Genomic DNA, 24,504 nt, shown 5'->3' with positions numbered 1-24,504 from the left:
CTTTCTCTCCTTCTTTCTCTCTTTCTTTCTCTCTCTCCTTCTTTCTCTCTCTTTCTCTCTTTCTCTCTCTCTCTCTCTCTCCTCTCTCTCTCTCTCTCTCTCTCTCTCTCTCTCTCTCTCTCTCTCTCTCTCTCTCTCTCTCTCTCTCTCTCTCTCTCTCTCCTTCTTCTTTCCTTCTCTTTCTTTCTCTCTCTTTCCCCCCCCCCCCCCCCCCCCCCCCCAACTTACAAGGCACATACCCACCACCCACCCCTATCCTTCTCTCTCACATTCTCGCACACACCTATAAGTCTATGGGGTGAATTTACATTTGTAGATGCATTCTATTTTGTTCAAAAAGCACACAATCTGTTGGCAGTCAATCCATGTAACATTTTATAAAATCCTACTTTGGAAATAGAACCTAATCTCACACCGTTAATGCATTGTCTGAGCTGAAATGTCACCTCTATTTATTTATAAAACCTTTTAAGTTATCTTGAGAATGTGATTTGAAAGAAGTTCTGGGATTTACATATTAATGAAGCGAAACCTGCAACTCTTTCTAAAAGATGAAAGACTTAACAGCAATCTCTGTTTGTTCAACATATCATATCATATCGGTTGCATGCATGACACTTTGACCTTTTGTTATAAATGCTGTGTCTTATGATCCTGCTTCACAGCTACCTGAAGAAGGAGCAGAGCTCTGAAAGCTTGTAATTCTTAATAAACCTGTTGGACTATAACTTGGTGTTATGAGATTTTTAACTTTGGTGCTGGAAAAGCACAGCAGATCAGGCAGCATCCGATGAGCAGGAAAATTGACGTTTCGGGCAAAAGCCCAGGCTTTTGCCCAAAACGTCAATTTTCCTGCTCCTCGGATGCTGCCTGACCTGCTGTGCTTTTCCAGCACCACTCTAATCTCGACTCTGGATTCCAGCATCTGCAGTCCTTTTTTTTTAAACCTACCCTGATTTTTAACTTTGTCTATTGTCGTAACACTGCCATCTCAACATCATATATTGCAACAGTTACTGTTTAGTAGCCTTATTATTCTGTTAAGTTTTCCAATAGAGTTAATTATTCCAATTTCTTCTTTCTTTTGTTGTATCTTAACTATAATGTATGAATAAAGTGTTTTGCTTCAAATTGATCGATTGAATTGCATCCAGAATGCAACAACTGACACTTGAAAATGTTGGGGTCTAGGCTGTCACCTTAAATCTGTTTTGAGGAGTTGGGTCTGGTCTGTAATCAGGACAAATGCTTCATCTGGTCCTGTGGAAGTTCAAGTCAGTTGTTGTACCCACTGCTCACTGAGCCCAGTCTGCCAATGAGAAATTAGATTCTGGATTAGTAGTGCTGGAAAAGCACAGCAGTTCAGGCAGCATCTGAGGAGCAGGAAAATCGACGTTTCAGGGAAAAGCCCTTCGTCAGGAATACAGGCAGAATGCTTGAAGGGTGGAGAGATAAACGAGAGGATGAGGATGGGGAGAAAGTAGCCTAGAGTTTAATAGGTGAGTGGGGGAGGGGATGAAGGTGATAGATCAGGGAGGAGGGTGGAGTGGATAGGTGGAAAAGAAGATGGGCAGGTAGAACAAGTCATGGGGACAGTGCTGAGCTGGAAGTTTGGAACTGGGGTGGGGTGAGGGAAGGGGAAATGAGGAAACTGTCTCTCTGCCTGTATTCCTGATGAAGGGCTTTTGCCTGAAACATCGATTTTTCCTGCTCCTTGGATGCTGCCTGAACTGCTGTGCTTTTCCAACACCACTAATCCAGAATCTGGTTTCCAGCATCTGCAGTCATAGTTTTTACCTCAATGAGAAATTAGACACTAGGCTTCTCCAACTATCGGACTCAACATTACATTCTGCTGCCCATTAATCAAACATTTTGAACTGTGATTTTTTTCCAACCAAGACAAAGTTTGTTATGATCTCAATTGGATCTGATGATTTATTGCAAGTTTTGTGGGTACACGTGATTAAATTCAGAAGCTTGTAAGCAACAAAAACATTTTCACAAAAATTTGTTCACATTAGCAAGGAAATGCATTTGAAAATTGACTCTAAGCTAGTGTTTTGGATGATATATTTTTAGCTTTCCACAGTTGTATGTTTATTATCTTTGCATAAGCAGTCATTATAAAATAAAATCACCAGCTGCCTATTTTGAAGAGAGGATTGTATTTTAGTGGAACAGGGAATTGGGAAAATTATCACCCGTGGGCATAATCTCTCGAACTTGAACTTAACCTACCCTTGGCAAACATGGTAGGAAATCATGTGGACCTGCCTCATGGTTTATATCAAATTGATTTCAAAATTTTAAGCTTTTTTTCTCATTAATATGTGTGACTTGATATACACTTAACAACAATAAACTTATTTTAAAGATAGGTGTTTTAAGAAAACTTGTTCACACAAGAAACACAAATCCGTTTCGTCTTTGGTCTCAAAGATCATGTCCCATTTACTTTTAAGCTCCTGTTAAATTTCTCTTCAAACTATAGGCTTGAGGTTAGACACAAACATGTTTCTACAATACCATAAACCTTCAAGCAGCTGTTGCTTTTAGTGTAAGTTTCAAGTTTACCTTAATAATAAGGTAGTCCAAGTAACAGCACCTAAACTTTATGGGGACTTAATTCAAAAATTACAGATGTGCCCAATTTTAGATTGGCCATGATTGGAAACCATTACGAGTAGTAATACAGCCATTGGGACAGCATTGTTGTGAGTCAGTTTTGTTCCCAGCAAAGAACAATATAGTGGACTGCTGGATACTCTTAGTAATGGCTGTCTGGTTTCTCTTACTTTCAAAAGACATAATCATCAGCGACAGCTGAAAGGTAAAGATCTCAGTAGAGAGCTTTTGGAACAGCCCGCCAGTAAAATCTGTGATCAGTTGGTGGTAAGATCCTGCTGGCATAGAGCTGCTTCAGTCTAGAAAAAATAACAAAGCAAATCAGTCTATGATGTTGAGTGCAACTAATGATATTGTCATTTGCTTGTGCAATGAACAGTCTGACGTCTTATAAATTACAATTGAGGAAAGTTTATCCCAGAACATTTCACAGTTAATTATATTTGAACTGTAATCGCTATTGTTATGTAGCCATTGTATGTAAAGTAATTAAACTGCTTTCTAAAGGTTCGTGAGAAGTAATCATTAATAATTAGAGTTTGTGTTCCTTTTTTACACTTGTCTTTCTTTATTAGCTAAGTTTAGTATCAGTTATACTTAAATAACTGGCTTGTAAAATTGTGGGGAATGTTTGGAGATGCAAGGATATTGCTGAGAAGCGCTACACTCTGCGAGTTGTGGTTCTTGGGAATAAGATGGACCAAGTGGATCAGGTTGTTGTAGGAAAACATTTTGGGGACAGTGATTGTACCAAAATGTGTTGGTTGGCTGTGGCAAAGGACAAAGAACAATCCAGACTAAAAATAACTGACTGACTGGGACAATTTCAGTCAGGTAAAAATGGATCCAATTAAATTGGTGCCTCAGTGGTTAGCACTGCTGCCTCACAGCACCAGGGTCCCAGGTTTAATTCTAGCCTCTGGCAACTGTCAATGTGAAGTTTGCACATTCTCCCCATGTCTGGATGGTTTTGCTCCGGTTTCCCCTCTCAGTCCAAAGATGTGCGGGTCAGGTGAATTGGCCAGCTTAAATTGCCCATAGTGTTAGGTGAATTAGTCAGAGGGAAATGGGTTTGGGTGGGTTACTCTTCGGAGGGTCGGTGTGGACTGGTAGGGCTGAAGGGCCTGTTTCCACACTGAAGGGAATCTAATCTAATCTAATTAATAGAAACTGTAAAGAAACTGAGGTTTTGTTTTTTTTTAAAAAAAAGTGGTAGTTAAAGTACAATTAAGGTATATTTTCATGAAGGGAAAATATAGGGCAAATGAATCCAGAGTTCTTTGGATACTGAAAGAGAGAGAAATTTAAGCTGAAATAGAAAAATTGTGCAATGGGGCAATCTCCGCTGGATAACCCAGTGAAAACCAAGCCCCACGTAGAAGGTTCAGACAGGTATCGATGAAGCAAAGACAGGGAATGGGGAAAAAAAACTGGCAACCAACTTACTAACATAAATAATAATGTGGTGTGAAGATGATAAAGGAGTGTGAAGAAGACTTATTATGTGGAGGCAGAAAGTGTGGTTGACACATTAAATGCTACTTTCCATCAACCTCTACCCAGAATAAAGGTGATATCAGGAGAAGATTATTCAGAAACATATAATGTTTAAAAATGATAAGGTTGTGATATTGGACATTGGTTCCCTAAATCCACAGCATATGTTACTTTCTCAAACACATCTAATAGTTTGGTTAAACATGTTTTTGCTATCACTAAACTATCCTGACACTTAAGCTATTCTTGAAGATGTTAGGATAGTTTTGAAGTATTCCATGTGACAAATGTTAAGCTGAGAATATAACCTTTTGAGATTGTGATTTAGTGCTTACCTCCTACCAGAGGGCCCCGGTGTTGTTGATTTTATATTTATCAGAGTGTACAATGCACAATTTCAAAATTTGCTGATATGAAACTTGGAAGCAGTATAACCCATAAGGAATATAATATAGAACTTCAAAAAGGATGTATGTAGGTTAATGGAATGGGCAGATACAATTTAATGGAATGAGATGTTGGTTATTCATTTTGGGAAGAAAACAGTAGAGAGACAATAAGCTAAAGGGCACAATTATGAAGTGGTTTGGAGGGCTAGTGGTACCTGGATATATATGTGCATTAATCATTGAAGGAGGCAGGATCGATTTGAGACAGCAGCTGATTTAAAGCAGATGCCATATGAATGTGAGCATAGAATACAGTATGAAAGATGCTACATAAACGCAAGTTATTAACATTAGGCCTGATTTAATTGGGAATCTTGCTGTTTAAAAAATGAACTAGGCAAATGGAAGCGAACACTGAACAGAGAATTTGCCTGTTTGCGGTCAATCTACAGGGTCTTGATCAGTCACAGCAATGGAATCTCTCGAGCATGTGATTAGACTCTTTCACCAAACTCAGATGGAGATATTGGCTTTGTTGTATTTGCATTCCACATCTCCACACGGATTTCCCTGAGGAGTTAATTGTGAAGGAAGGCATGTGGTTCTCTAACATCACCTGGTCAGTCTTCCTCCGGTTTCAAAGTCGGAGTTGTGACAGAATATTTTAGACCTGCCTGGATAAGCACAACTGCAAACTCTCCAGAAGCTCAACACCATCCAGGACAAAGCAGTCTCTTTTTAATTGCTTGCAAACACTCCCTCTCTCAAGCATGGGTAGCCATGACTGTAACCTGAACTGTAGGCAAGATGCATTGCAGTAAATTGGAAAGGCACCTCTTCAATCTGTGATTCACCCCACCCAGGATAAAAGCAAACAGTACATTGGAATACCATCCCCTGCAAGTCACTAACCATCCTGATTCAAACAATGTTGTTGAGACAAAATCCTCGGACCCTTAGTTAAGCTGATATCTTGTGGAGGAAACTAATATTGGATTGCCACGTAATTCAGATTGTTCGAAGGATGTGGTGCAGACATTTGCATGAAGTCACATGACACCAGACTATAACCCAACAGGTTGATTTGAAATTTTAAGCTTTCAGAATGCTACTCCTATGTCAGGTCCTTTGCCTCTGAAACCTTGTGACCAGCCCATTTCAAAACTGGTACTGCCACATCATGATTCAGATTATGTGACCTATTGGATATTAACAAAATGGGATGCTTTCTTATTGGTAAAAGTTAATGATTTTTGAGGGGCCTGAATGACATTATTGATCTTTGAATGCAAAATAAGAAGGAAACTCCACATTCTGCAACAGAAGATCTCTCACTGTGCAGTTTATGTAGCAGAGCAGAGACAGCGGTCTGAACACTGAATCCTAGTGGTAACTCTTGCTGGAGAGATTTATATTAAAATAGAAAATCCAATAGATTCCTGATCCTGGCTTCTATTTGATGAGGAAATATGCAAAAGGAATTCAAGAAAAACTTCACCATTCAGGCTGAGTGGACAGAATTTTGATTTTGCTACCACAGGGTTGTGGCCATTCAGATAAATGCCTTCAAGGGGAAACTAACACCATGTGAAGATGAAAAGCAGAGATTTGTCAGAAAGAAAGGGTGAGGAGACTGTAGGGGGTCAATGCTGTCATTGTACTGAATTGCCTGGTTCTGAGCTAAAATATTGTCCTCTTGGCATGATAGTAATAGAGATGTACAGCATGGAAACAGACCCTTCAGTCCAACTCATCCATGCTGATTAGATGTGCTAAATTGATTGAGTCCAATTTGCCATCATTTGGCCCATGTCTCTCTCAACCCATCCTATTCACCCTGCAGTGCAGAGGGGAGAGCAATTCCAGATATTCAAGATGCCAGCATGGTAGACCCATCTGCTCAAGACCAGTCACACTTTTTTTTTTTTCTTTTCCCCTCTCCCTTTTTTTTTGTCCTTTTTTCCTTTTTTTTTCTTAATCTTCCTGACGTTGCAGGGAGGCCGGAGTGGAATTCCTGACTTCATACTCCTGGAATTGGCAGTAAGGCATTGGCTGCAGCGATGGTGGTGCAATGCACAGAGCAGGGACCTTGCATGAGTCCTGGAGCCATGTTTGGGACCCTGGCCGATGAAAATGAAATCTCCAAGTACTTTTTATTCTTTAGCACCTGAAAAAGGTGCCAGATTGTGGCAACAGAACACTTCTTTTTTAACTGTATCCCCCTAAATATATATGACAATAAATCATTCATTAATCTTCCAGATATTTTAATTGTGCCAGTTTGTAGCTCATTCCATACACCCACCACCCTCCGGTCCCTTTTAAATCTTTCCCCTCACCTTAAGCCTATGCCCTGTAGTTCTGGACTCTCCACACCCTAGGAAAAAGATCTTGACTATTTACCCTATCCATGGTCCTCATGATTTTTGAGGTCACGCCTCAGCCCCCAACACTACAGGAAAGAAAGTCTCTCCCTTTGGCTCAAACCCTCTAATTCCGACAACGTTCTTCTAAATTTTTTTTCTGAATCCTTTCAAGTTTAACAATATCTTTCCTATAGCATGGAGACCAGAATTGAATTCTGTATTCTAAAAATAGCCTCACCAATGTCCTGTACAGCTGCAATATGACGTCCCAACTCCTGAACTCGATGCACTGACCAATGAAAGCAAGCACGTCAAATTCTGCCTTCACTACCCTGTCTACCTGCAATTCCACTTTCAAGGAACTATGTACCTGCACTCCAAGATGTCTCTGCTTGGCAATGCTCCCCAGGGTCCTGCCATTAACTGTGTAATCATTATGTACTGCACTAAATGCATTGGAAAAAGTACCAAAAGTTTTCTGTTGAACATTAGTCCTGACAAATCAGTTGCTTTGATGTTCTGGCTAGTTTCAGCAAGATGCTTTCTTTGAATGCCTGCCTGAGTAGTTCCAAACAAACTTACTAGATTGTGTGCTAGTTAGCGTACCTTGCGCATGTGAATAATATCATCTGCACTGGTTGGGGGGAAAAAAAAACTGATCAATTTTTCTTGTTCTTCGGCAAGTAATATCCTAGATATGCTTCACCATTTTGAGCTATTATAATAGATGATGAAGTTTATAAAGATGGATGCTTTTTAAATATTGCACCTAATTAATGACAAAAATCAGAAGTTGCAGGGAAAGCTCAGCAGGTCTAGCAGCATGTGTGGAGAGAAATCAGTTAGCGTTGCGGGTCGAGTGGCCCTTCCTCAGAACTGATAGTAGCTAGGAAAATGTCAGTTTGCACCTAATTAATGTTGACATCTACACAGTTTTAATACTTGCGTTAATATGTCAATCAATCATGTATGCTTATTTATACAGTTGTTTCAATTTTCAAGTTCACTGCTCTTCATTTTTATGCATTGTTCCTTCCTGGTAATATTACTAATTAATGCTGCTGTTACTTCATTGCTATAACTAACTGATAAGTCTACCTAATGTCAAAGTATGTTTTGAAATTCATTTGTTTATCAAAGCTGCAAGACCTGACTGCAGCACAGTCATATTCTGATGAAGAGTCACCTAGACTTGAAACATTAGTGTGCTATCAGTGCCTGACCCACTGATTTTCCAGCATTTTTCATTTTCAGGCATATCCTATGGTGCTCAGTCTTCAAACTACTCTGAGCCATAGTTGTTGCTGATATGAAAGAAAATAAAAATGCATTTATATAACTGCAGGCAAAGCAAAAGGCATTAGAGGAGCAGGGGAATTGACCCCTTCGTCGGGCTTTTGCCAGAAATGTCGATTCTCCTGCTCCTCGGAAGCTGCCTGACCTGCTGTGTTTTTCCAGCACCACATTTTTTTTAATCTAATCTCCAGCATCTGCAATCCTCACTTTTTTGCCTAAAAGCATTTTCTGGTCAATAACGTACTTCCGAGGTGTAGCGACTTCTAATGTAGGAATTTGTTCAATGGCGTGGCCAAGATATTAATACTGTGCTGTTATAATTATTGAAATTAACATTTTGACCATTGTTCTAAACTTTAGATTATTGTTAATTGGCACAGCCTTGTATTGCACAGATACAAAACAGTACAAAGGTTTCATAATGAAAGCTGTAGTTCAGCAAATATTGGGGATCCACAATACTAAAAGTGCAGCAGGTCTGGCAGTATCTATGGAGAGAATGCAGAGATAACGTTTCTTTTGAAACATTAACTCTTGTTTCTCCAAGCTGCTGCGTTTCTCCAGCTATTTCTGTTTTTGTTCATGGGCCGGGGGCTGGCAGGCCAGAATTCCATTCCAACTGAGAAGGCACACCCTCTAGCTTCCTGACCCTTTGCCAACTGAGGCCTTCAAGTGGTCAATTAATGACCAAACAAGGGCCTATTTCCATCTGTCCTGCAATGATTTGAGCTTCAGGCAAGATGAGAAAAGTCTGGCTTACTCGACTGTTTAAGCAGCACGGGGCAGGGGTTGCTGTAGTTGAGGAGAAGGGACTGGTAGCTCCTTCAGTCTGTGCAGAGGTTAGTGCAATTGAGGGGCTAGAGTTGGGTGGATGGCTTGAGCCAAAGGGTAAATGTCCAGGATTGGCTTATCTTGACCTGAGGCAATGTGGCATTTCACACAAGCTCTCTAGACAGAATTGATAAGCACAACTATTCCTATTGGTGGAAGATTCACGAAACACGAAGAGGATACTAATTTAAGGTGATTGATGAAAGAATGATTGGTACAATAGGAGGGAAAATAGTCCACAGCACATGATTTGGAGGCAGATTCAATCATGCCCTTTGAAAGGCAATTGTTAAGATGCTTAAGGGCTATTGTAACCAGATGTAGAATTGCTTTTGCAGAGAGCTGGTATATATGTTGGCTAACTAATCAACTTCTATGCTGTAACTATTTTACCTTTTTACTGATACAGATCACCACTTAACTCAGGATTAGAACATGTCTGATTTTGGACACTTTTTTTTATTTTAGAAAGGAAATAGAGGCCATGGTGACCTTACACTGGACATTTGACTAAAATGGTGCCAATGTTGATCAGTTTCAGCTAAGCAGTGAGATTTGTTGAGTACATTTTCTTTTCACTGAAACAGAAGGTACCAAGAAAAAAATCCGATATATCTATTTGCAATCGCAAAGGACTTCAACAAGGTAATTGAAGCAAAACTATTTTCACGAGTCAGATTCTAACTTTCATCAGGGCCATCACACTAAGAGCAATGTGAGAGTTTGGGGTTATGTAAAATACATAACACAGCAATAGAAATAACAGTGGAAACAAATCAATGATGCTTTTCCAAGTGAAGTTAACCAATATGTGAAACGAAAGAAAAGAAATTAGACTAATTGGATAGCTCTGACAGAATTACTGCAGCCAAAACTGAATTCCATGCTGTAAAATTCTACTGTGTGTGGCGCACCAGTGTATCTTATTTATCCTACTCCTGAAAAAGAATCGCCATTTGAACTGTAAGCCTTTCCCCCCTCACGGAATGAAAGTTTCGTGATGTGCAGTTTTTTGACTGAAATTTTTCTCTAGTGTAATCTTCATCTTTTCTTTCAATTTAGTTATTGGTGGTGGTGGTGGTTGTGTTGCCATAGTCTGATCAGACAATAGGGGCTGCTCTCTCATTAGAGAGAAGCGACTGGTGGTGATTTCACCTGAGGGCCACCAGATCTCCGATGAATGAAGAAGTTGAGAGGAAGAGAACTTCGTGGTAACTCCAAACCGGTGATGGGAATTGAATTATTGGTTGTACGGAGAATTGGTTAAGATGACCTGAGCAATCTTTATTACAAGAGTAAGTGCAGTGTTATAGATGCTGGAAATCTGAAATGCCAACCGGAAATATTCTGGAGAGAAGAGACCAAGATTGGCATCTTCTCACTTATGGACTTGGCCAGTAATTAGGGAGAGTTTGGAGGAAGGAAATCTGTGATGATGACCAGAGAGTCCATCAGAACTTCCAGCAATGAGGCAGCTGAATTGGTTTTGGAGAAGAGGAATCGGGGCCTGGGACACAGTAATCTGGATTCCAAGAGTCCTGAGAGCAACTTCAGCTTTTCCACCTGCAACTGTCACAGCTAGGGAACAATAAATTCTGGTAAATATTCTGTGCAGTCTGTCAGGGATTCTTGCATTCTGAAATGTGGTGGACAGGCAAGAGGCTGGAAGAACATAGCAAGCCAGGCAGCATCAGGAAGCTGGCAGCATTAGGAGGCTGGGAGAACACAGCAAGCCAGGCAGCATCAGGAGGTCCTGATGAGCCCTGAAGGGTTACACCCAAAATGTTGACTTCTCCACCTGATGCTGCCTGGCTTGTTGTCTTCTAGCCTCCTGCCTGTCTGCCTGGATACCAGCCTCTGCAGCTTTTTTTTGTTTCTTCTGAAATGTGGTGATCCGAACTGGAGGCAATACTTTAGTCGGGGTCTAATCAGGAATCTTGAAGAACTTCTGTCTGAAATGTTGACTCTCCTGCTGCTTGGATGCTGCCTGACCTGCTGTGCTTTTCCAGTGCCACTTTTTGACTCTATCCCCAGCATCTGCAGTCCTTGGTTTTTTTCCTTACTTTTGTACTCTGTCCTCTATTTATGAAGCCCAAAACCTCATGTGCTTCACTAACTGTTCTCCTGAATGTGGCACACTAGATTTGATCATCCTCCAGCTCCTTTTGTTCCTAACCACTCTTTAATAATGTCATTAAGCCTATAATGTCTCTAGTAATAGCAATCAATCATAACCTTAGACTACTTATCTGGCATATTAAACTTTTAAAAAGCATGTGCTCTAATTCAAAGAGGATACAAAGCAAAATGCGAAAGCAAAATCTGTGGCTGTCTAGTAACAATCTGGGAGGAATGTCACATCTGAAGATGCTAAGGGAACCTTAAACAAGACTTTTTCAAACAAATGAGACTTGGATCTCCTCTGGTTAGAGAGATAACAAGATGCTGACAATTCCTGTCTGCAGAAAGCCATGTTCCAATCTGCAAACCTGGTTTTGTATTTTACCCTTCCAGGAATACACAGAAATGGGGTCCAAAGCCAAATTCAACCCCAGGCCCGTGCATGCCAGCGTGTGGATGTGATGTAGGCCACACCAATGCCCTACCCACCCCTTCCTGCAACCACCACCTGCCCCAAGTGGAGCAGAGCATGCGGTAGGCCGCATGGATCTGTACAGTCACCTACGGACTCCCCCTGAGTGGAAAAGAATCATCCTCATCTGCAAGAGACCACTGATGGTGATGTGCTATGGTTATCTGAAGGTTACAGAAGTTTTTCCCAAACCTGAGTACCAGAAGCCAGGCTATCTGAGGAAGTCATTCCTGGAAAGTAACCAAGATAGAAGCCTGGCTACTTGCTGATGAAAGGCTTTTACCCGAAATGTCAATTTTTTTTATTTCCTGATCCTCGGATGCTGCCTGACCTGCTGTACTTTTCCAGTGCCACACTCTTGACTACTTACATGCAGAGCCCAGAATCTCACTTTAGTGCTTCACTGCAGCTATTAGTATTACCTTAAATGTAGACAGAGGCTTACTTGAATATCCTTTTTTACCTGTTAGCTTTTCACTGAATTAACATTTCTATTCTGTGTGTTTGCATGTCACTATTTATTACCATTTCTTCATTTAATTAACTAATTAAACTCAATGTTTCTTTACTCTAGAAAGATTACTTAACCTGGCTCCTTTTAAGAACACAAGGGAAAAGGTATCCATGAGGGAAGTGATCAATTTTAAGTTAATTTTATTGTGACCAATTGAGGGAGGGGTTAAATTAAGAAGGGGAGCTCGTTCATCCCTCCTCACCCTGGTGAGGGGGACATAACCATTTAGGAATATCCTGTCCTCACGCCGGAACTGGTCATCATACCAGTCCTCAGCCTTTCTGCCAAAGTACAAATACTAAAGTCCACCTGCTACTTGTCAAGTAGATGATCTGTCATATTAGTTAATCCTGTATCACTGTAGCTGCCATAGCTACAATGCTGATTTGAATGGTGTATGATGTACACACCAGATTTGGAGTAAAGTGAAAATGGGGTTGGCAAAAAAAACCCCATAGTTGCTGCTTTAACATCTAACTTCAAGCTAATTTTTCTTTGTTTATAACCAACCAACACATAGATCCCAATAAATAGAAAGCTGGCCCTCAGCACATGTTAAATCAAACTCTGTTAGCAAATTTTATTTTCATGAGAATGTTAGCCCAGTCACAGTGGGTAGCTGACATTCCTGAATGATATTGTATTATTTATCAAAGGTGTCTGAATTTACTTCACTACTCCACTGTGACGTTACAGTCTCGGTAATTACATGCACATTTGTTTTACAATTGTAATGTGTTTGTAGAATTGTTTAAGCAACAGCAACTTGTATTTATACATCACCTTTCAATATAATAAAACATTGCAGCATGCTTCACCGGAGTGTTATAAAGCAAACTTTGACACTGAACCACCTCCAGAGAAATAACCAATTTCTTTAAAATAACATTCACAGATGTTTTGGCGTTTGCCTTTGGATGTCTTTTTGTGCTAAAGCTGCCATGTAAATGTCACTGTCACCACTGCTATCATCACCTAAGTAATTTTAAATTGTCTTTTTCAGATTTGTAATCCATATCAAGTGTCTGTAGTTCTGAAATAGACTGGTGAAACTCTGTAAACTAACTTTTTTTGTGTGTGTGTGTACTTATGGGATGAATGACCCTAGCTAGGCCAGAATTTGCAGCCCATTCTTACATGCCCTTCGAAATGGGATTGAGTTGCAATTTATTTGATGTAGGCACAATGACGTTCATGAGGGAGTTCCTGAATTGACCCAGTGACACAGAAGGAACACTGATACATTTCCAAGTCAGGATGATGAATGTCTTGAAGAGGAACTTGCAGGTGGTGGTGTTCCCATGTATCTACTGTCCATGTCTTTCTCGATAGTAGTGGTCATGGATTTGGAAGGTATTGTTTGAGCGATGTGTCTTTTTGATAAGTGTTACTACCGAACATTGGTGGTGGAGGGAATGGATGTTTGTGGATGTGGTGCCAATCAAGTGATAAGCTTTGACCTGGATGGTGTTGGGTCCCCTGAGTGTTGTTGAAGCTGTAGCCACCCAGGCAAGTGGAGAACATTCTATCACACTCTTGACTTGTGCATGACCCTGAGGAATTCCTGCAGAGACCTCCTGTAGCTAAGATGAGTGACCTCCAACCAGTGCAGATTTCTTTTCTCCCCAATTCTCTTTTGACTCTGGTTTTGCTAGAACACCCTAAAGCCACACTCCTCCAAATGTAACCTTGATGTCAAGGGCTAACACGCTCTCAACTCGCCTCTGTAATTCCTCTTTTTATTCATATTTGAACTAAGCTGTAATGAGGTCAGAAGCTGAGTGGATTCCCCAGGGCCAAACCGACAATCGGTGAGAAACAAAGAAATTTCTAGAGAAACTCAGCAGGTCTGATGGGATCTGTCGAGAGAAAGCAGAGTTAATGGTTTGAGTCCAATGATTTTTTTTTCTTCAGACCTGCTGAGTTTCTCAAGCTATTTCTGTTTTCCAGCATCCACAGTTCTTTGTTCTTTTTGATCATAAGAACATGCTCACTGAAGAATAGGAATACTGGACTTGAATCATTTAACTTTTTCTCTCTCCACAGATGCTGCCACACCTGCTGAGTTTCTCCAACATACTTTGCGTTTGTATCGGTGAGCAGCTTAACACTGTTGATGACACCTTCCATCACCTTACTGGTGATCGAGAGTTAAATGTACTCGTACCAGAGAGAGTTCCATTCTCTATTACATCTGTCAAGTTAATTTAGGCATTTCTTTCAACCCCCACTATTGAGAATTTGATTCGCTTTTTTTTTATTAGTTCTCAGCTTTAAATGACATTTTCAAGTTCTAACAAAACACTACTGATCTGGAGTTTTCAGCTGCAATCCTTACAAAATGGCAACCCATTCCCTAACTATTCTAAACTACCTCGGTTCTAGCGGCGAAACTGTGTTTATTAATCTAACTTCAACTAGGACTTGTGCAACTGGCTCAAAGCTTTCCACACGATGGGTTTTTTTCCTAAGAAATGGGGAAAAAAGATTCCTGCATCTTCTGGATCAAAAGCATGCTTTCAATGTTTACTCTGTCTGATTGCTTGCACTGTGAAAGTTTTACAAATTCCCATTATCAATCCTAGAATTATTTCTCCACGCTGTCTCTCTCTCTCACCATATTCTGGTTTTGAAGACAAAAGGCTCCAGAAATACTGACCTGTTAATCATTAAAACTCTTTTGTGTACACAGACCAAAACTACATGTCATTAGTTCAAAATCAAATCTCAAAAATAAATGATATTTAAATTTTAATTATATATAAGGATTTGATATCCTACTGCTTTTAAAAAAAAGTCAGTTTATTTCTTTGATATAGTTAATGCCAAATTCAAGAGGAAAGCAGAAATAATTTTCAAAGTCTTAATTAAATTTGCTTTTCGTTCAATACTTCAGGATCTACACTAACTGCTACAGTTAAAAATTGTAATAGCAGCTATAAGTTATATACAAAATCAATTTTAAGACTACTTAACATGTTGTATACTTGCAAGTTAAACATTTATTTATGATCCAATAAGAGGCTAAATAATTACTGTATAATGACCTCAGAAAATAGTTTTAAAACTGATCTAACGTAACTATCTATTAAATCCACATGGACCAGGAATGGAGTACTTGGCTGTTACTGCAACATATAAACAATTCCTGCAGGCAATACACATGGTGTGATGTCGTCAAAATTCCAATAACTGAAAACTACTATTTTCTCCAATGTTAGTAAATTTTAATGGAAAAGCAAAAGTTAAAGCATTAATTGATGCTGTACAATTATGATCAGTTCACCTGAAACACTTACAAAAAAAAAGAAGTTTCATAAAAATTCTTAAATGATCAATGCTTCAATCTGGAACCAACTGAGTAACAGCTTTAACCAACAGAATAAGCTTTGAAAGCCTTCTCCTCTTCCTTTCACAATTGTGCCCTTCCTTTAACAAAGGTTGAAATTTAATTTTTACGAGAGCATCATTTTGGATTGGATTTTCTTCATTAGCATTAAAGTCAGAAAGAAAACATCAGCAGTTGCATACTTTCTGGTAATTTCTTTCCGATGAAAACTCGGTTTTGAAAGCATGCAGAGGTTTGAGAGAGAAGTAAAATTGAAACTGAATTGCAAAATGTTATTCACCAAATATTTCACAAATGCATGCTTCAGGAGACTGCAATTTCCAATTTATGTAATGAAATTCAGTAACTGCTGGAGGGGACGACTCTGCTGCAGTGGTAAATCAGAGGCTTAGGCTAATGCCTGAGGGACATGAGTGCAAATCCCATCATGGCAGCTGGTGGAATTTAAATTTATTTAATAAATCTAAAATATAAAGTTAGTTTTAAATATAGTACCATGCATCTATCATTGATTGCCCTCAGAACTGCTAGGGAGTTAATTTCATACATTTTGCCACCGGCAGTATCGCATAGTTAAAGCATCATTGTCTTTTAACCTTATCTCTTCTATATTTGAAACAGCGTCTTTGTTGAAAAAAAATCCAAGACTCTTAAACATACTGGTGTTTGTCTTTTTCACATCCATCAACGTTTCACCTGCACTTCCACACATGTCATTTACTGTATCCATTCCTCCCAGTGTGGTCTCCTCTACACTGGGAAGACAGGACATCTACTTGCACAGCCCTTCAGAGAACATCTCCGGTACACCCACACCAACCAACCCCACTGGTCCGTGCAGGTCGTGTGCCGCCTCCATCACTATGCCCTAACCGCCCGACACCTGGAGGAAGAGCGCCTCATCTTCTGCCTCTGGACCTTCCAAACCCACGGCATCAATTTGGATTTCAGCAGTTTCCTCATTTTCCCCTTCACCCCCCTCTCTTATCCCAGTTTCAACCTTCCAGGTTAGCACCATCCTCATGACCTGTCCATCTTTCTTCCCACCTATCATCTTTACCCCCACCTCCATCTATTGCACTCTCCGCTACCTTCCCCTTAGCCCCACCCCACTCCCATTTTATCTCTCCATCCCTAAGGCTCCCAGCCTCATTCCTGATGAAGGGCTTATGCCCAAAATGTTGACTCTCCTGCTCCTCAGATGCTGCCTGACCTGCTGTACTTTTCCAGCACCACACTCTCTACTCTAATCTCCAGTATCTGCAGTCCTCAGTTTTGTCTTGTCCTTATCCCTTACGAAGTTACAGACTTGTTTATGATCGACCCAAGCTTTTGTTTCTCCAATGTGAACATTTTCAGCTCCTGTAATATATTTGAACATTGTGACTAATAAAAGTTATTTGCTCTTTTTTTTGGACCCAATCCAATTCCTCCTTTTGAAAAGATGCTGAGCAGTATTTTGTCTTTAATTCAAAGTGGTGATATTACATTCCGTTCCCTATTCCAGATCATGAATATATGTCATGAATAGCTGGGATCCAAGCACTGACTAGCAGGATACTGCAGGGATCAAAGGCTACCACTCAAGGCCCATTTATTCCTACTGTTTGTCTCCTATCTGTCACTCAGTTCTCTATTCATATCAGTACATAACCCCAAATCTTGTGCACTTGAATTTTATAGACTAATTGCTCATGGGGACTTTCTCAAAAGTCTTCTGATTGTCCAAGTAACTCATATCTGCAGGTTCCCCGTATCACTTCTCCGAGTTACATCCTCATAATTCCAGTAGATTTGTCAAGCATGATTTCCCTTTTATAAATCCATGCTAACTCTGTCCAATCCTGTCACTGTTCTCCAAGTGCCCTGCTATCAAATCTATTTTAATGAGTTCTAGCATTTTCCCCTATTACTAATGTCACGCGCAGCAGTCTGTAAAACCCTGTATGCCTTCTGACCCCCTTTTTGAGAATGTGCGGTTACACTAGCTCCCTTACAATCCAAGGAAATGTTCCAGAATCTATAGAATCTTGAAAGATGATGACCAATGCCTCAACGGTTTCTATGGCCACTTCTTTACGTACCCGGGGATGTCAGTTTTTGGGCCCTGAGGATTTATTGGCATTTAGTCCTATCTGTTGCTATAACACCATTTCCACAGTAATGCTGATTTCCTTCACTTCCTCCCTCTCATTAGACCATGCGTTCCCCAACAATTTTGGGGCACTATTATAAAGTGGAGACTTTATACTTTATTTATCTGGTTTATATGGACTGAAATCATTTTTTTCGATGTTTCCTGCCAAATTCTAAGCTGATTTCTTCAAATACCTCTTTGCCAGTACCTGCTATCCCTATCCTGTGTTTTCAAAATGAACATTTGCAAGCTACACCTGCAAAGGACAAATGCATATCACATTTCACCTTTTCTCCTGGCCCGGAAACAATTTAGCATTTGTCAATTAGTGTGCTGAGGAGTTAATGGTATTTAAGTTTCACTTACCAAACTAACTTGCATCAAGCAATTTAGATTTTATTAGCATTTGTACCACCATCTCCTATCCCAATCCATACGTGGCACTTCTATACATCCAAGAAATGGTGAATACATATCGATACCTACAGTGTGGAAACGAGCTCTTCAGCCCAATAAGTCCACACTGACCCGCCAAAGACTAACCCATCCAGACCCAATTGTAGACTGGTCTACATTTACCCCAGACTGATACTCCTAACCTACATATCCCTGAACACTCTGGGCAATTTTTAGAATGACCAATTCACCTGACCTGGACATCTTTTGGAATGTGGGAGAAAACCGGAGCACCCAGAGGAAACCCACGAAGACACTGGGAGAATGTGCAAACCACACACAGTCACCCGAGGCTGGAATCGAACCAGAGTCCCTGGCGCTGTGAGACAGCAATACTAACCACTGAGCCACCATGCTGCCCCATCTTGTGAATGATCAAAGCTGTTGTGAGACAGCAAAGTAATTAACCAATAATTGATTTTAGAAGGCAAGTTAATCGCTCTTAATTGTTTTTTAAAAATGCATTTGTGTAGCAACAGTGACAGCCTCAGGACATTGCTCCAGTATTTGCCAACTAATGAAGAAGTATTTTTTATAAAAAAGTGTAACCACTATTATGGAAATGTAATTGACATTATGTATACATGAGGCTCACTGAAACAACAACATCACCACATCAGATTCTTTGGCTACTGATGTTGGATAACTACTAACCAAGACATCAGAACACCCCGGCATGGGATAATTTACTTCCCACCAAGAGCCCATACAGTGCCCGAGTTATTATCTCGCCCCCAAGAGTGATACTTTCAAGTGTGTTACACTCTCTCAGAATGCTAGTTGTAGTCAAGACTCAGCAGGACTGAAACCCACAATGTTTTTAAAGTGCATTAACAGTACTATTACTAACTCAAACTAACATTGAGGCTGCATCTTTAATTCTGAAAAGAACATGACCAATGGTTTGGCATCAGATGTGCTCCAACTTGCCAGCTTCAATGCAGTATCTTCAGACATCACTTGCATGCTGCTGTGCTGGTGTGGAGGTTAGGCAGGAGGAATCGCCCTGTGACTGACCACTGCTAGAGACACAATCTAACTGCAGTAAATTGGGGTCTGAATGATGTAAAACCCAAGAATTCCACTGAGATATCTGGAGTAGGAGAAAGTGAGGACTGCAGATGCTAGAGATCAGAGCTGAAAATGTGTTGCTGGAAAAGCGCAGCAGGTCAGGCAGCATCCAAGGAGCAGGAGAATCGACGTTTCTGGCATGAAAGGGCTCGTGCCCGAAACGTCGATTCTCCTGCTCCTTGGATGCTGCCTGACCTGCTGCGCTTTTCCAGCAACACATTTTCAGATATTTGGAGTACACCTGCACCACTTGGCCAATAAGTAATTGTTTAAAATTTAAACATTCATGGAATATTGATGTCAATGGTTATGCCAGTGTTTATTACCCATCTCCAACTGCCCTTGAGAAGGTGGCTCTGAGCTGCCTTGAACTGTATAAAATATAATTTGTTCAGCCCCTCATTGGATCTTGACTCTCTAGCTACATTAGCAATATTATTTGAGCAAAATTTCAATTTGACCAAACATTTAGTGGGCGGCACGGTGGCACAGTGGTTAGCACTGCTGCCTCACAGCGCCAGAGACCTGGGTTCAATTCCTGCCTCAGGTGACTGACTGTGTGGAGTTTGCACGTTCTCCCCGTGTCTGCGTGGGTTTCCTCCAGGTGCTCTGGTTTCCTCCCACAGTCCAAAGATGTGCAGGTCAGGTGAATTGGCCATGCTAAATTGCCCGTAGTGTTAGGTAAACGTAGAGGTATGGGTGGGTTACGCTTCGGCGGGTCGGTGTGGACTTGTTGGGCCGAAGGGCCTGTTTCCACACTGTAAAGTAATCTAATCTAATCTAATTTAACTGATTTTTATTTGTCCCTTTTGCAATGTCAGTCTAAACAAATACAGTGGGGGAGGGAGAAAAACTGTCCGGGTTGGTCACCTTTTTCAAATTCTGAACGTTTCATTTAATCCTGATCCCACACTTCTAAGACTTGCTGCTAAAGCAGGTTTCCTCTAAATTCGGAAGCAGTATTGATGGTAATGTTTCTTTTTTCATCTTTCTACTGAAACACACTTGGCTTTTCATTGTCTCAATATTATTGTTTCTTCTCTTTCTTTCTTGCCTTTTCTTGCCTGTAGTTCCCCAATTCTTTTCTATAAAATCATGATTTTAGCTGAAATTTTCTTTGCTTTATTTTCTACTGGTTCTCAATACAATTACAAATGTAATTCAAATGCGACTTCTAATTGTAATATTTTATAATGTTGCTGGTTTTGTTCCATTCTCACTTGATGTTCCAATCATTTAAAATTATCCCGTATATCAGACTATCTCAGATTGTTAGCGTCAATTGTTGAAGGTCTTGGCTGAATAGTTCTCTCGGGTGCAGAAGTACTAATTGCTCCTGTAACCAATCCAAACATGTTGAATTTAAGTCCATGCCCATATTACTTTGTTTCATAATCTTCCCAACTTAAGTGTTGTATGGTGTTACTACCATGCTATTTCCAGATACTTAAGACACAATCAAGTACATCAAAATCAGACATCCTTGAAGTTCATTGATCAGCAGTAGCAGAATTATATTCCATTCCAATCTGTAACCTCATGGTCTGGCATTACTCTGGCTCAACAATTACCATTGAGGCGGGTTATCTTCGACTCAATGAAAAGTGCAGGAGAGCATGCCAAGAGTAACATCTGGCACAGATATAAAATGAAGTATCAGCCTGAGGAAGCCAAACAGCTGAACTAACATACAATGGATAAAATTATACATGGATCAAATCAAAGCTCTGCAGTCCTGATATGCATTGAAGAATAATTGGTAATAGTTAAACGACTAACCAAAGAAGGAGGTTTCACAAGTATCCTACCCTGTATTTTCAATTATGGTTATCTTAACACATTGCTGTGGCCTTTTTCAGCCATCTTCAGCTGACTGCCTGATCCATCTTGTCCTCCTTCTGAGGTCCTCAGCATTATGGTCACCAGTTATCAGTCAATTCTGTTCTCTCCACGTGATATCAAGAAAGGCACTAGATACAGCAAAAGGCTACACGTTCTGATAATATTCCAGCAGTGGTATTGAAGAGATGCTGCAGACCTTTCCATGACTCTGCCGTGCTGTTCTAGAACAGTTACAGGTGTCTACCTATCTGTGTGGAAGATTGACAGATATGTCCTGGCCTCACAAAGGAAGGTAAGTCTATTCTGGGTAATTGCCATTTAGTTTATTCCAGCAGAATAGGGAATCACTCACAATGGAATCCTGCAGCATTCAGTGAGCAACAGCCTGCTTGATTTGGAAATCCAGTTGGGGTACTGAGTCCTAATCTAATTACAATTCTGGTTCAAATTTAAACAAAAGGAATTATCTGTGCTAGGTGTGAGTGACTGCTTTTGACATCAAGTATCTCTTGCAAAATTTAAGTCACTGGGGAGGGGTGACTGAGTTATGTGATGTGGCACAAAGGGAGACCATTTGTGGTTATTGGAAGTCCATCATCTTAGTTCAAGGAGAACACTGTAGCAGTTAGAACTGGTGCTGGCTCAGTGCCAACTACCTTCAGCTGCTTCATCAATGAGCTTTTTAGTCATAAAGGCAGAAATGGTGATTTTGCTGGTGATTGCACAGTGTTCCATACCATTAACGAGTTCTCTGTGCCCATGTACAGTGAGACCTGGACGACATTCAAGATTGCACGATATAAGTGCCAGGCAATTAACACAGCTCTCTCTCGAGAGAGAGAGAGAGAGAGAATCTTATCTCCTCCTTTTCATTTCTCATAAGAACTGCAGCTACAAGTGCCAGCCCACAGTCAGGAATTCTGCAGCAAGTATCTCCCTAACTAACTCTCTAAACCCGGTCCATAATCTACAAGATACAAGTCGAGAGTGTAATCAGAACCTTTTTACTTCAGCAATGCTCAAGTCTTGGAACCATTACAGGTCAAAACAACCTTCTTGGTTAGAACACCAGCCTCTATCTTAAACGTTCAAGCTTTCTAACACCTAGAACTGCAGGTGATGCACAGTACACCACCACCTGGAGGTTCCACTTCATGTTGCACAGTATTTTGGCTGGGCATTGTACTGCCTTCATTATTGTTGGAGCAAAATCCTGGAACTTGCTCCCAAACAGCCTAATGGGTGTATTTACAGTACACAGACCACACAGTTCAGCAAGGTAACTTGCTACCCCCTTCTTTCAGGGACAGTTATGAATAGGCAATACATTTTGGCCTTGCCAACTTGCTCACACTCTTTGACTGTTTTTTTAAAAATGGTGGCTGTGTCAATTGTTGAAATTGTTCATGGATTGGTTATTATTTACAGTATATAAAAAAAGCAACATACAAGCATAAATTAATTGCATGTTAGCCACTGAATATACCAGTGACTTTAAAAAAAAATGCAATGCGTTAAAGCACTTTTGAAATGAATCCTTTTACGAAACAAAATCACTTCTATTGAAAAGTGGTCAAAAATCTCAATACCTGATCAATATCAATGCTGTCCTCTGTAACAGCTTGTCTACTCCTCTGTCCTTCTGTCTCATTCAGTAAGGTTAATTATCCTTTGATTCCTCAGTTTAGCTGGTGCAGCAGAGGTCTGTCTGCTTCCAAACGCTACTATTCCTCAATACTCCTCAATGACCTGCTGAACTGTGCTCAAATCCCAAACCTGTGCAATACCTTGCTGCCCTTTACTATGTCCTATCCAGCTATTGCTCTACTATACAGGTCTGAAAGGGTTAATAATCTAGCAGTGTGTAATTTAACACCATCCACTCTGATGTTGTGACAGATACTCAGGGTCAGTCTGAGACAGTCAATGGAGAGATCTGGGAAGCTTCTAGCAGGAGCAGTAGCACTATTACGAGTATCCATGTAACCTACATATAGTTTGCTATATGCAATAAAGATCAATGCAATAAACTCCTCTATTGTTTAACTCGTCACGAAGGGCTTATGTCTGAAATGTTGATTCTCCTGCTCCTCGGATGCTGCCTGACTTGCTCTGCTTTTCCAACACCACGCTCATGACTCTGATCTGCAGTCCTCACTTTCTCCTAATCTATCGGATAGCCCCAGGCTAGCAGCAAACATCTAGGGATTTTCGATATAGCAATAAATAAATAAATATAATCAAGGTTGGCACAGTGGCTTAATGGCTAGCACTGCTGCCTCACAGCGAGTGGGCCTGAGTTTGATTTCACCCTCTGGTATCTGTCTGTGTGGAGTTCGCACATTCTCCCTGTGTCTGCGTGGGTTTCCTCCAGGTGCTCCGGTTTCCTCTCTGTCCAAAGATGTGAAGGTTAGGTATTGGCCATTCTAACGTGTCCAAGGAAGTGCAGGTTAGGTGGGTTAGCCGTGGGAAATGCAGGGTTATAAGGATAGGTTAGGGCACTGGGTCAGGGTGGGATGCTGTTCAGAGGTTCGGTGTGGACTCAGTGTGGATTCAGTGGACGATGGGCTGAATGGCCTGCTTCCACACTGTAGGGATTTTCTGATTCCTAACATTCCAAACACAGGTAAATGCTATGAACTGTTAATACGTAGCTCCTCTAGTTAAATCTTTTAATTCCCTTTTTAAATCCTCTGCACACTTGCAGATGGATACATCCAAAAAAAAATTATGATAGTAAAATCTGGAGAAGCAGTTTAATGGCCTGAGTCCACAGGGTTCACTGAGTTGATCATTTTGTTTGTCAGAGATTTTCATCAATCTCTTTTTTTTTTTGCCACGTTCTTTTCACTTCTTCACAACAGACATCATCAATTCAAATATTAACTGCAAAATCTTCTAATTACACAGCTTACAGCAGTAAGAATAATAGGGTGGTTATGGTAGGGGATTTTAACTTTCCAAACATAAACTGGGACTGCCATAGTGTTCCAGGTTTAGATGGAGAGGAATTTGTTAAGTGTGTACAAGACAATTTTCTGATTCAATATGTGGATGTACCTACTAGAGAAGATGCACAACTTGACCTACTCTTGAGAAATAAGGCAGGTGACAGAGGTGTCAGTGGGGGAGCACTTTGGGGCCAGCGACCATAATTCTATTAGTTTTAAAATAGTGATGGAAAAGGATAGACAAGATCTAAAAGTTGAAGTTCTCAATTGGAGAAAAGCCAATTTTGACTGCATTAGGCAAGAACTTTCGAAAGCTGATTGGGGGCAGATGTTCGCAGGTAAAGGGGTGGCTGGAAAATGGGAAGCCTTCAGAAATGAGACAACGAGAATCCAGAGAAAGTATATTCCTGTTAGGGTGAAAGGGAAGGCTGGTAGGTTTAGGGAATGCTAGATGACTAAAGAAATTGAGGGTTTGCTTAAAAAAAAGAAGGGAGTATATGTCAGGTATAGACCGAATAGATCGAGTGAATCTTTAGAAGAGTATAAAGGAAGTAGGAGTATAGTTAAGAGGGAAATCAGGAGGG

General features: G+C 40.5%; 1 protein-coding gene across 5 annotated transcripts in view; it reads left to right on the top strand.

The window, feature by feature from the left end:
• Positions 1 to 24,504, top strand: part of LOC140466698 (kelch-like protein 29) — a 388,797-nt gene that overhangs the window by 78,969 nt on the left and 285,324 nt on the right. The window contains exon 1 of one of the 5 annotated variants that reach the window (XM_072562195.1): positions 21,243 to 21,261. The exons of the other annotated variants lie outside the window; for them this stretch is intronic. The gene's annotated coding sequence lies outside the window, so the exon portion shown is untranslated. Of the gene's footprint in view, positions 1 to 21,242; positions 21,262 to 24,504 lie in introns of those variants that run through there. 5 annotated transcript variants of the gene reach the window in all.

Source organism: Chiloscyllium punctatum, chromosome 3 (assembly GCF_047496795.1).
Source record: "Chiloscyllium punctatum isolate Juve2018m chromosome 3, sChiPun1.3, whole genome shotgun sequence".
Taxonomy (NCBI): domain Eukaryota; kingdom Metazoa; phylum Chordata; class Chondrichthyes; order Orectolobiformes; family Hemiscylliidae; genus Chiloscyllium; species Chiloscyllium punctatum.
Note: the sequence above shows the minus strand (reverse complement) of the source record. Positions and strands in the feature narration are given on the sequence as shown.